Source organism: Camelus ferus, chromosome 24, assembly GCF_009834535.1.
Source record: "Camelus ferus isolate YT-003-E chromosome 24, BCGSAC_Cfer_1.0, whole genome shotgun sequence".
NCBI lineage: Eukaryota > Metazoa > Chordata > Mammalia > Artiodactyla > Camelidae > Camelus > Camelus ferus.
In genome coordinates this window covers 26,309,390-26,323,542 of record NC_045719.1, presented here as the reverse complement: position 1 = coordinate 26,323,542, position 14,153 = coordinate 26,309,390, and positions in this window count along the sequence as shown.

Sequence of the window (14,153 nt, the reverse complement as noted above, 5' to 3'; positions counted from 1 at the left end):
ACTGAGAAACCAGAGTGAAAGTTATCCTGCAACCATTTCCTTTGTTGCTGCTTGAAGGAACGTCTCTCCACATGCTCAGTTCTGAGATATAAGTGTGTTTGAAAGCAGGATTCACCAAGCTTGTTGGCCACCACCAAAGATTCTTTAAAGCTTGCAAACTGCACATCAAATATTATATGGGTATTTTCTAGCTCCAACTCGGTTTTCCACCAAAAAAAAGCAGGAACTTCAAGAAGCACTAGGAAACAGACTGGAAACCAGAGTAAAAGTTTCTGCTGCAAAGAGCTCACATTGTGCCAGATGAAAGAACGTCTCTCACAAGCTTCTTTCTGAGAGATAGGTGTGTGTGAACACCATTCTTCCCCTAGCTTGTTGGGAAAAAAACGTTTTGTTTTCATTGCTAACTACACTCCTTACATAGATCAAGGGAAAGAACAAAACCCCAACCGGTTATTCAGTGATAAATTCGGAATTTCAAATCTAACTAGGAAACAGACTGAGAATGCAGAGTAAAAGTATCTCTGCAAAGCGATCGCTTTCTGCTAGATTAAAGAAACTACTTACCACAAGCTCAGTTCTGAATACAGTGGTGTTTGAAAGCCGTCCTTCAATAGCCTGCTGGAAAATGATGATTCTTTAAGGTTGAAAATTACACACCATACAATTATATGGGAGGCAACAGCTCCAACATGCTTTTCACTGAAAACTGCAGGAACTTCAAAGCGGCCTAGGAAACAGGATGAGAAACCAAGAATAAAAGTTTCCCTTGCAAACTGTTTCATTTGTGCTCGTTGAACAAACGTTCTCTCACATGCTCACTTTGAGATATCGTGTGTTTGAAAAGCAGTCCTCACCGGCTTTTCGGGACACACAAACTTCTGATCAATAGCAAACTACCCACCATAACATATACATGTAGGGAGGTAGAGGTTGCACCTCAGTTTTCCTGTAAAAACGCAGGAAATTCAAAATCGGCTCTAGGACAACGTGAGAATCCAGAGTAGGAGTTTCTCCACTGTCCTGTTCCAATTGTGCTTGATGAAGAATGTCTTCCAGATGCTGGATATGAGAGGTATGTGTGGTGAAAGTCGTCCTTCATGTAGGTGTTGGGAACACAAAGTGTTGTTCAGTTGCAATTTCACTCCATACATATATATGGGGGGAAGTATGGTTTCCAACACGGATTTACACAGAACCTGCAGGAAATTCATCCTGGCACTAGGATACAGACTGAGAATACAGAGCAAAGTTTTTCTGCAACCAGTCCATTTGTGCATAGATAAATGAAATATCCACATCATGCACAGTTCGGATGAAGTAAACTTTGAAAGTGTTCTTCACCAATTGGGGGAAGACAATGTTTCTTTTTCAGTTGAAAACTGCACTCCATATATATATATGGGGAGTGACATTCCAACACGGTTTTCCAGTGAAAACTGCAGGAACTTCAAATGGTCACTAGGAATCAGGACTGAAAACCAGAGTGAAAGTTATCCTGCAACCAGTTCCCTTTGTGTGCTTGAAGGACGTCTCTACACATGCTCAGTTCTGAGGATAATGTATTTGAAAGCCATCCTTCACCTGGTTTGTTGGGAAAAAAAAGTTCTTTTTGAGGTACAAAACAAATCTCCTTACATATATGAGTGGAGAAAATAGCTCCAACATGGTTTTCCAGGAAAAACTGCAGGAACTTCAAACCGGCCCTAGAAAACAGGACTGAGAAACCAGAGTAAAAGTTTCTCTGCAACCCGTTCCCTTGGTGCTAGTTTGAACGAACTTTCTCTCCACATGTCAGTTCTGAGTTATAAGTGTGTTTGAAAGCCGTACTTCCAAGCGTTGGCCACACAAAGATCTTAAAGCTTGCAAAATGCACTCCAAATATTTATAGGTAGTTCCAAGCTGCAACTCGGTTTTCCACCAAAAAAAAGCAGGAACTTCAAGAAGCACTAGGAAACAGACTGAGAAACCAGAGTAAAAGTTTCTGCTGCAAAAGAGATCACATTTGCCAGATGAAAGAACGACTCTCCACAAGCTCGTTTCTGAGAGATAGGTGTGTGTGAAAAACCATCTTCCCTAGCTTGTTGGGAAAAAACGTTTTTGTTTTCATTTTCTAACTACACTCCTTACATATATCAAGGGAAAGAACAAGCCCCAAAGGGTTATTCAGTGATTAAATTCAGGAATTTCAAATCATACTAGGAAACAGACTGAGAATGCAGAGTAAAAGTATCTTCTGCAAAGCGATCGCTTTCTGCTAGATTAATGAACTACTCTCCACAAGCTCAGTTCTGAGATACAGGTGTGTTTGAAAGCCGTCCTTCAACTAGCCTGCTGGGAAAACGATGATTCTTTAAGGTTGCAAATTACACTCCATACATATATATGGGGAGGCACAAGCTCCAACATGCTTTTCCACTGAAAACTGCAGGAACTTCAAAGCGGCACTAGGAAACAGACTGAGAAACCAGAGTAAAAGTTTCCCTTGCAAACTGTTTCATTTGTGCTCGTTGAACAAACGACTCTCCACATGCTCACTTCTGAGATATACGTGTGTTTGAAAGCAGTACTTCACCTGGCTTTTCGGGAAAACAAACTTTCTCATCAGTAGCAAACTACCCACCATACATATACATGTAGGGAGGTAGAGGTTGCACCTCAGTTTTCCTGTAAAAACTGCAGGAATTTCAAATCGGCACTAGGAAGGAGACCGAGAATCCAGAGTAGAAGTTTCTCCAATGACCCGTTCCAATTGTGCTTGATGAACGAATGTCTCTCCAGATGCTCGGATATGAGAGGTATGTGTGTGTGAAAGTCGTCCTTCATGTAGGTTGTTGGGAACACAAAGTTTGTTTTCAGTTGCAAATTTCACTCCATACATATATATGGGGAAGTACTGGTTCCAACACGGATTTACACAGAAACCTGCAGGAAATTCATCCTGGCACTAGGATACAGACTGAGAATACAGAGCAAAAGTTTCTTCTGCAACCAGTTCCATTTGTGCTAGATAAATGAAATATCCTCATCATGCACAGTTCGGATGAGTAACTGTGAAAGTGTTCTTCACCAAGTTTGGGGGAAGACAATGTTTCTTTTCAGTTGAAAAACTGCACTCCATATATATACATGGGGAGTGACATTTTCCAACTCGGTTTTCCAGTGAAAACTGCAGGAACTTCAAATGGTCACTAGAATCAGACTGAGAAACCAGAGTAAAAGTTATCCTGCAACCAGTTCCTTTTGTGCTGCTTGAAGGAACGTCTCTCCACAAGCTCAGTTCTGAGATATAAGTGTGTTTGAAAGCCGTACTTCACCAATCTTGTTGGCCACACAAAGATTCATAAAGCTTGCAAAATGCACTCCAAATATTTATATGGGTAGTTTCTAGCTCCAACTCGGTTTTCCACCGAAAAAACCAGGAACTTCAAAGAAGCACTAGGAAACAGACTGAGAAACCAGAGTAAATGTTTCTGCTGCAAAGAGATCACATTGTGCCAGATGAAAGAACGACTCTCCACAAGCTTGTTTCTGAGAGATAGGTGTGTGTGAACACCATTCTTCCCCTATCTTGTTGGGAAAACAACGTTTTTGTTTCCATTTGCTAACTACACTCCTTACATATATCAAGGGAAAGAACAAGCCGCAACTCGGTTATTCAGTGATAAATTCAGGAATTTCAAATCATACTAGGAAACAGACAGAGAATGCAGAGTAAAAGTATCTTCTGCAAAGCGATCGCTTTCTGCTAGATTAAAGAACTACTCTCCACAAGCTCAGTTCTGAGATACAGGTGTGTTTGAAAGCCGTCCTTCAACTAGCCTGCTGGGAAAACGATGATTCTTTAAGGTTGCAAATTACACTCCATACATATATATGGGGAGGCACAAGCTCCAACATGCTTTTCCACTGAAAACTGCAGGAACTTCAAAGCGGCACTATGAAACAGACTGAGAAACCAGAGTAAAATTTCCCTTGCAAACTTTTCATTTGTGCTCGATGAACAAACGTCTCTCCACATGCTCACTTCTGAGATATACGTGTGTTTGAAAGCAGTCCTTCACCTGGCTTTTCGGGAACACAAACTTTCTCATCAGTAGCAAACTACCCACCATACATATACATGTAGGGAGGTAGAGGTTGCACCTCAGTTTTCCTGTAAAAACTGCAGGAATTTCAAATCGGCACTAGGAAACAGACTGAGAATCCAGAGTAGACGTTTCTCCACTGACCCGTTCCAATTGTGCTTGATGAACGAATGTCCCTCCAGATGCTCGTATATGAGAGGTATGTGTGTGTGAAAGTCGTCCTTCACGTAGGTTGTTGGGAACACAAAGTTTGTTTTCAGTTGCAAATTTCACTCCATACATATATATGGGGAAGTACTGGTTCCAACACGGATTTACACAGAAACCTGCAGGAAATTCATCCTGGCACTAGGATACAGACTGAGAATACAGAGCAAAAAGTTTCTTCTGCAACCAGTTCCATTTGTGCTAGATAAATGAAATATCCTCATCATGCAAAGTTCGGATGAGTAACTGTGAAAGTGTTCTTCACCAAGTTTGGGGGAAGACAATGTTTCTTTTCAGTTGAAAACTGCACTCCATATATATACATGGGGAGTGACATTTTCCAACTCGGTTTTTCCAGTGAAAACTGCAGGAACTTCAAATGGTCACTAGGAATCAGACTGAGAAACCAGAGTAAAAGTTATCCTGCAACCAGTTCCCTTTGTGCTGCTTGAAGGAACGTCTCTCCACAAGCTCAGATCTGAGATATAAGTGAGTTTGAAAGCCGTACTTCACCAAGCTTGTTGGCCACACAAAGATTCATAAAGCTTGCAAACTGCACTCCAAATATTTATATGGGTAGTTTCTAGCTCCAACTCGGTTTTCCACCGAAAAAAGCAGGAACTTCAAGAAGCACTAGGAAACAGACTGAGAAACCAGAGTAAAAGTTTCTGCTGCAAAGAGATCACATTGTGCCAGATGAAAGAACGACTCTCCACAAGCTCGTTTCTGAGAGATAGGTGTGTGTGAAAACCATTCTTCCCCTAGCTTGTTGGGAAAACAACGTTTTTGTTTTCATTTGCTAACTACACTCCTTACATATATCAAGGGAAAGAACAAACCCCAACTCGGTTATTCAGTGATAAATTCAGGAATTTCAAATCATACTAGGAAACAGACTGAGAATGCAGAGTAAAAGTATCTTCTGCAAAGCGATCGCTTTCTGCTAGATTAAAGAACTACTCTCCACAAGCTCAGTTCTGAGATACAGGTGTGTTTGAAAGCCGTCCTTCAACTAGCCTGCTGGGAAAACGATGATTCTTTAAGGTTACAAATTACACTCCATACATATATATGGGGAGGCACAAGCTCCAACATGCTTTTCCACTGAAAACTGCAGGAACTTCAAAGCGGCACTAGGAAACAGCCTGAGAAACCAGAGTAAAATTTCCCTTGCAAACTTTTTCATTTGTGCTCGATGAACTAACGTCTCTCCACATGCTCACTTCTGAGATATACGTGTGTTTGAAAGCAGTCCTTCACCTGGCTTTTCGGGAACACAAACTTTCTCATCAGTAGCAAACTACCCACCATACATATACATGTAGGGAGGTAGAGGTTGCACCTCAGTTTTCCTGTAAAAACTGCAGGAATTTCAAATCGGCACTAGGAAACAGACTGAGAATCCAGAGTAGAAGTTTCTCCACTGACCCGTTCCAATTGTGCTTGATGAACGAATGTCCCTCCAGATGCTCGTATATGAGAGGTATGTGTGTGTGAAAGTCGTCCTTCACGTAGGTTGTTGGGAACACAAAGTTTGTTTTCAGTTGCAAATTTCACTCCATACATATATATGGGGAAGTACTGGTTCCAACACGGATTTACACAGAAACCTGCAGGAAATTCATCCTGGCACTAGGATACAGACTGAGAATACAGAGCAAAAGTTTCTTCTGCAACCAGTTCCATTTGTGCTAGATAAATGAAATATCCTCATCATGCACAGTTCGGATGAGTAACTGTGAAAGTGTTCTTCACCAAGTTTGGGGGAAGACAATGTTTCTTTTCAGTTGAAAACTGCACTCCATATATATACATGGGGAGTGACATTTTCCAACTCGGTTTTCCAGTGAAAACTGCAGGAACTTCAAATGGTCACTAGGAATCAGACTGAGAAACCAGAGTAAAAGTTATCCTGCAACCAGTTCCCTTTGTGCTGCTTGAAGGAACGTCTCTCCACAAGCTCAGATCTGAGATATAAGTGTGTTTGAAAGCCGTACTTCACCAAGCTTGTTGGCCACACAAAGATTCATAAAGCTTGCAAACTGCACTCCAAATATTTATATGGGTAGTTTCTAGCTCCAACTCGGTTTTCCACCGAAAAAAGCAGGAACTTCAAGAAGCACTAGGAAACAGACTGAGAAACCAGAGTAAAAGTTTCTGCTGCAAAGAGATCACATTGTGCCAGATGAAAGAACGACTCTCCACAAGCTCGTTTCTGAGAGATAGGTGTGTGTGAAAACCATTCTTCCCCTAGCTTGTTGGGAAAACAACGTTTTTGTTTTCATTTGCTAACTACACTCCTTACATATATCAAGGGAAAGAACAAACCCCAACTCGGTTATTCAGTGATAAATTCAGGAATTTCAAATCATACTAGGAAACAGACTGAGAATGCAGAGTAAAAGTATCTTCTGCAAAGCGATCGCTTTCTGCTAGATTAAAGAACTACTCTCCACAAGCTCAGTTCTGGGATACAGGTGTGTTTGAAAGCCGTCCTTCAACTAGCCTGCTGGGAAAACGATGATTCTTTAAGGTTACAAATTACACTCCATACATATATATGGGGAGGCACAAGCTCCAACATGCTTTTCCACTGAAAACTGCAGGAACTTCAAAGCGGCACTAGGAAACAGACTGAGAAACCAGAGTAAAAGTTTCCCTTGCAAACTGTTTCATTTGTGCTCGTTGAACAAAAGTCTCTCCACATGCTCACTTCTGAGATATACGTGTGTTTGAAAGCAGTCCTTCACCTGGCTTTTTGGGAACACAAACTTTCTCATCAGTAGCAAACTACCCACCATACATATACATGTAGGGAGGTAGAGGTTGCACCTCAGTTTTCCTGTAAAAACTGCAGGAACTTCAAATCGGCACTAGGAAACAGACTGAGAATCCAGAGTAGGAGTTTCTCCACTGACCCGTTCCAATTTTGCTTGATGAACGAATGTCTCTCCAGATGATCAGTTATGAGAGGTATGTGTGTGTGAAAGTCGTCCTTCATGTAGGTTGTTGGGAACACAAAGTTTGTTTTCAGTTGCAAATTTCACTCCATACATATATATGGGGAAGTACTGGTTCCAACACGGATTTACACAGAAACCTGCAGGAAATTCATCCTGGCACTAGGATACAGACTGAGAATACAGAGCAAAAGTTTCTTCTGCAACCAGTTCCATTTGTGCTAGATAAATGAAATATCCTCATCATGCACAGTTTGAATGAGTAACTGTGAAAGTGTTCTTCACCAAGTTTGGGGGAAGACAATGTTTCTTTTCAGTTGAAAACTGCACTCCATATATATATATGGGGAGTGACATTTTCCAACTCGGTTTTCCAGTGAAAACTGCAGGAACTTCAAATGGTCACTAGGAATCAGACTGAGAAACCAGAGTGAAAGTTATCCTGCAACCAGTTCCCTTTGTGCTGCTTGAAGGAACGTCTCTCCACAAGCTCAGTTCTGAGATATAAGTGTGTTTGAAAGCCGTACTTCACCAATCTTGTTGGCCACACAAAGATTCATAAAGCTTGCAAACTGCACTCCAAATATTTATATGGGTAGTTTCTAGCTCCAACTCGGTTTTCCACTGAAAAAACCAGGAACTTCAAAGAAGCACTAGGAAACAGACTGAGAAACCAGAGTAAAAGTTTCTGCTGCAAAGAGATCACATTATGCCAGATGAAAGAACGACTCTCCACAAGCTTGTTTCTGAGAGAAAGGTGTGTGTGAAAACCATTCTTCCCCTAGCTTGTTGGGAAAACAACGTTTTTTTTTCATTTGCTAACTACACTCCTTACATATATCAAGGGAAAGAACAAGCTGCAACTCGGTTATTCAGAGATAAATTCAGGAATTTCAAATCATACTAGGAAACAGACAGAGAATGCAGAGTAAAAGTATCTTCTGCAAAGCGATCGCTTTCTGCTAGATTAAAGAACTACTCCCCACAAGCTCAGTTCTGAGATACAGGTGTGTTTGAAAGCCGTCCTTCAACTAGCCTGCTGGGAAAACGATGATTCCTTAAGGTTGCAAATTACACTGCATACATATATATGGGGAGGCACAAGCTCCAACATGCTTTTCCACTGAAAACTGCAGGAACTTCAAAGCGGCACTAGGAAACAGACTGAGAAACCAGAGTAAAAGTTTCCCTTGCAAACTTTTCCATTTGTGCTCGATGAACAAACGTCTCTCCACATGCTCACTTCTGAGATATACGTGTGTTTGAAAGCAGTACTTCACCTGGCTTTTCGGGAACACAAACTTTCTCATCAGTAGCAAACTACCCACCATACTTATACATGTAGGGAGGTAGAGGTTGCACCTCAGTTTTCCTGTAAAAACTGCAGGAACTTCAAATCGGCACTAGGAAACAGACTGAGAATCCAGAGTAGGGGTTTCTCCACTGACCCGTTCCAATTGTGCTTGATGAACGAATGTCCCTCCAGATGCTTGTATATGAGAGGTATGTGTGTGTGAAAATCGTCCTTCATGTAGGTTGTTGGGAACACAAAGTTTGTTTTCAGTTGCAAATTTCACTCCATACATATATATGGGGAAGTACTGGTTCCAACACGGATTTACACAGAAACCTGCAGGAAATTCATCCTGGCACTAGGATACAGACTGAGAATACAGAGCAAAAGTTTCTTCTGCAACCAGTTCCATTTGTGCTAGATAAATGAAATATCCTCATCATGCACAGTTCGGATGAGTAACTGTGAAAGTGTTCTTCACCAAGTTTGGGGGAAGACAATGTTTCTTTTCAGTTGAAAACTGCACTCCATATATATATATGGGGAGTGACATTTTGAAACTCGGTTTTCCAGTGAAAACTGCAGGAACTTCAAATGGTCACTAGGAATCAGACTGAGAAACCAGAGTGAAAGTTATCCTGCAACCAGTTCCCTTTGTGCTGCTTGAAGGAACGTCTCTCCACAAGCTCAGTTCTGAGATATATGTGTGTTTGAAAGCCGTACTTCACCAAGCTTGTTGGCCACACAAAGATTCATAAAGCTTGCAAACTGCACTCCAAATATTTATATGGGTAGTTTCTAGCTCCAACTCGGTTTTCCACCGAAAAAACCAGGAACTTCAAAGAAGCACTAGGAAACAGACTGAGAAACCAGAGTAAAAGTTTCTGCTGCAAAGCGATCACATTGTGCCAGATGAAAGAACGACTCTCCACAAGCTTGTTTCTGAGAGATACGTGTGTGTGAAAACCATTCTTCCCCTAGCTTATTGGGAAAACAACGTTTTTGTTTTCATTTGCTAACTACACTCCTTACATATATCAAGGGAAAGAACAAGCCGCAACTCGGTTATTCAGTGATAAATTCAGGAATTTCAAATCATAGTAGGAAACAGACTGAGAATGCAGAGTAAAATTATCTTCTGCATAGCGATCGCTTTCTGCTAGATTAATGAACTACTCTCCACAAGCTCAGTTCTGAGATACAGGTGTGTTTGAAAGCCGTACTTCAACTACCCTGCTGGGAAAACGATGATTCTTTAAGGTTGCAAATTACACTCCATACGTATATATGGGGAGGCACAAGCTCCAACATGCTTTTCCACTGAAAACTGCAGGAACTTCAAAGCGGCACTAGGAAACAGCCTGAGAAACCAGAGTAAAACTTTCCCTTGCAAACTGTTTCATTTCTGCTCGATGAACAAACGTCTCTCCACATGCTCACTTCTGAGATATATGTGTGTGTGGAAGCAGTTCTTCACTTGATTTTTGGGAACACAAACTTCCTTATTAGTAGCATAATACACTCCACACATACATGTCTTGATGTAGAAGTTCCAACTAGGTTTTCCTGTAACAACTACAGGAAATTCAAATCGGCAGCAGGAAACAGACTGAAAAACCAGAGTAAATGTATCTCCTGCAAACTGTTCACGTTGCCCTATATGAACGAATTTCTCTCCACATGCTCAGTTCTGATATGTAATTGGGTGTGAAAGCCGTACTTCAAATAGCTTGTTGGGAACACAAAGTATTTTTAAGGTTGAAAACTAATTTCCATACATATATACAGGGATGTACTTGTTCCAAAAGCGTTTTACTGGAATAACTGCGGGTACTTAAAACCGGGACTTGGAAAAACTCTGAGAAACCAGGGTAAATGTTACCCTTGCAAACCGTTCCATTTGTGCTAGATGAACGAACGTCTCTCCACATGCTCAGATCTGAGACATAAGTGTGTTTGAAAGCAGTCCTTCACCTGTTTTTTCAGGAACACAAGCTTTCTCATCGGTAGCAAACTACATTACCTACATATATAGACGGTGGTAGAGGTTCCAACACGGTTTTCCTGTAAAAACTGCAGATATATCAAAGCGGCTCTAGGAAACAGACTGAGAATTCAGAGTAAATGTTTCTCCTGCAAACAGTTCAATTTGTCCGAGATGAACCAACGTCTCTCCACATGCTCAGTTCGGATATGTAAGAGTGTGTGAAGGCCGTCCTTCAACTAGCTTGTTGGAACACAAAGATACTTTAAGTTTGCAAACTGCACTCCATACATATATATGGGTAGTTTCTAGCTCCAACTCGGTTTTCCACAGAAAACTGCAGAAACTTAAAAGCAGCACTAGGAAACAGACTGAGAAACCAGAGTAAAAGTTTCTGCTGCAAAGAGATCACATTGTGCCAGATGAAAGAACGATTCTCCACAAGCTCGTTTCTGAGAGATAGGTGTGTGTGAAAACTATTCTTCCCCTAGCTTGTTGGGAAAACAACGTTTTTCTTTTCACTTGCTAACTAAAGTCCTTATATATATCAAGGAAAGAACAAGCCCCAACTCGGTTATTCAGTAATAAATTCTGGAATTTCAAATCATACTAGGAAACAGACTGAGAATGCAGAGTAAAAGTATCTTCTGCAAGCGATGGATTTGTACTAGATTAATGAACTACAATCCACATGCTCAGTTCTGAGATATAGGTGTGTTTGAAAGCCGTCCTTCAACTAGCTTGCTGGGAAAACGATGATTCTTTAAGGTTGCAAATTACACTCCATACATATATATGGGGAGGCACAAGCTCCAACATGCTTTTCCACTGAAAACTGCAGGAACTTCAAAGCGGCACTAGGAAACAGCCTGAGAAACCAGAGTAAAAGTTTCCCTTGCAAACTGTTTCATTTGTGCTCGATGAACAAACGTCTCTCCACATGCTCACTTCTGAGATATACGTGTGTTTGAAAGCAGTCCTTCACCTGGCTTTTCGGGAACACAAACTTTCTCATCAGTAGCAAACTACCCACCATACATATACATGTAGGGAGGTAGAGGTTGCACCTCAGTTTTCCTGTAAAAACTGCAGGAACTTCAAATCGGCACTAGGAAACAGACTGAGAATCCAGAGTAGAAGTTTCTCCACTGAACCGTTCCAATTGTGCTTGATGAACGAATGTCTCTCCAGATGCTCGGATATGAGAGGTATGTGTGTGTGAAAGTCGTCCTTCATGTAGGTTGTTGGGAACACAAAGTTTGTTTTCAGTTGCAAATTTCACTCCATACATATATATGGGGAAGTACTGGTTCCAACACGGATTTACACAGAAACCTGCAGGAAATTCATCCTGGCACTAGGATACAGACTGAGAATACAGAGCAAAAGTTTCTTCTGCAACCAGTTCCATTTGTGCTAGATAAATGAAATATCCTCATCATGCACAGTTCGGATGAGTAACTGAAAGTGTTCTTCACCAAGTTTGGGGAAGACAATGTTTCTTTTCAGTTGAAAACTGCACTCCATATATATATATGGGGAGTGACATTTTCCAACTCGGTTTTCCAGTGAAAACTGCAGGAACTTCAAATGGTCACTAGGAATCAGACTGAGAAACCAGAGTGAAAGTTATCCTGCAACCAGTTCCCTTTGTGCTGCTTGAAGGAACGTCTCTCCACAAGCTCAGTTCTGAGATATAAGTGTGTTTGAAAGCCGTACTTCACCAATCTTGTTGGCCACACAAAGATTCATAAAGCTTGCAAACTGCACTCCAAATATTTATATGGGTAGTTTCTAGCTCCAACTCGGTTTTCCACCGAAAAAAGCAGGAACTTCAAAGAAGCACTAGGAAACAGACTGAGAAACCAGAGTAAAAGTTTCTGCTGCAAAGAGATCACATTGTGCCAGATGAAAGAACGACTCTCCACAAGCTCGTTTCTGAGAGATAGGTGTGTGTGAAAACCATTCTTCCCCTAGCTTGTTGGGAAAACAACGTTTTTGTTTTCATTTGCTAACTACACTCCTTACATATATCAAGGGAAAGAACAAGCCCCAACTCGGTTATTCAGTGATAAATTCAGGAATTTCAAATCATACTAGGAAACAGACTGAGAATGCAGAGTAAAAGTATCTTCTGCAAAGCGATCGCTTTCTGCTAGATTAATGAACTTCTCTCCACAAGCTCAGTTCTGAGATACAGGTGTGTTTGAAAGCCGTCCTTCAACTAGCCTGCTGGGAAAACGATGATTCTTTAAGGTTGCAAATTACACTCCATACGTATATATGGGGAGGCACAAGCTCCAACATGCTTTTCCACTGAAAACTGCAGGAACTTCAAAGCGGCACTAGGAAACAGCCTGAGAAACCAGAGTAAAATTTCCCTTGCAAACTGTTTCATTTCTGCTCGATGAACAAACGTCTCTCCACATGCTTACTTCTGAGATATATGTGTGTGTGGAAGCAGTTCTTCACTTGATTTTTGGGAACACAAGCTTCCTTATTAGTAGCATAATACACTCCACACATACATGTCTTGATGTAGAAGTTCCAACTAGGTTTTCCTGTAACAACTACAGGAAATTCAAATCGGCAGCAGGAAACAGACTGAAAAACCAGAGTAAATGTATCTCCTGCAAACTGTTCACGTTGCCCTATATGAACGAATTTCTCTCCACATGCTCAGTTCTGATATGTAATTGGGTGTGAAAGCCGTACTTCAAATAGCTTGTTGGGAACACAAAGTATTTTTAAGGTTGAAAACTAATTTCCATACATATATACAGGGATGTACTAGTTCCAAAAGCGTTTTACTGGAATAACTGCGGGTACTTAAAACCGGGACTTGTAAAAAGTCTGAGAAACCAGGGTAAATGTTACCCTTGCAAACCGTTCCATTTGTGCTAGATGAACGAACGTCTCTCCACATGCTCAGATCTGAGACATAAGTGTGTTTGAAAGCAGTCCTTCACCTGTTTTTTCAGGAACACAAGCTTTCTCATCGGTAGCAAACTACATTACCTACATATATAGACGGTGGTGGAGGTTCCAACACGGATATCCTGTAAAAACTGCAGATATTTCAAAGCGGCTCTAGGAAACAGACTGAGAATTCAGAGTAAATGTTTCTCCTGCAAACAGTTCAATTTGTCCGAGATGAACCAACGTCTCTCCACATGCTCAGTTCGGATATGTAAGAGTGTGTGAAGGTCGTCCTTCTACTAGCTTGTTGGAACACAAAGATACTTTAAGTTTGCAAACTGCACTCCATACATATATATGGGTAGTTTCTAGCTCCAACTCGGTTTTCCACTGAAAACTGCAGAAACTTAAAAGCAGCACTAGGAAACAGACTGAGAAACCAGAGTAAAAGTTTCTGCTGCAAAGAGATCACATTGTGCCAGATGAAAGAACGATTCTCCACAAGCTCGTTTCTGAGAGATAGGTGTGTGTGAAAACTATTCTTCCCCTAGCTTGTTGGGAAAACAACGTTTTTCTTTTCACTTGCTAACTAAAGTCCTTATATATATCAAGGAAAGAACAAGCCCCAACTCGGTTATTCAGTAATAAATTCTGGAATTTCAAATCATACTAGGAAACAGAGTGAGAATGCAGAGTAAAAGTAT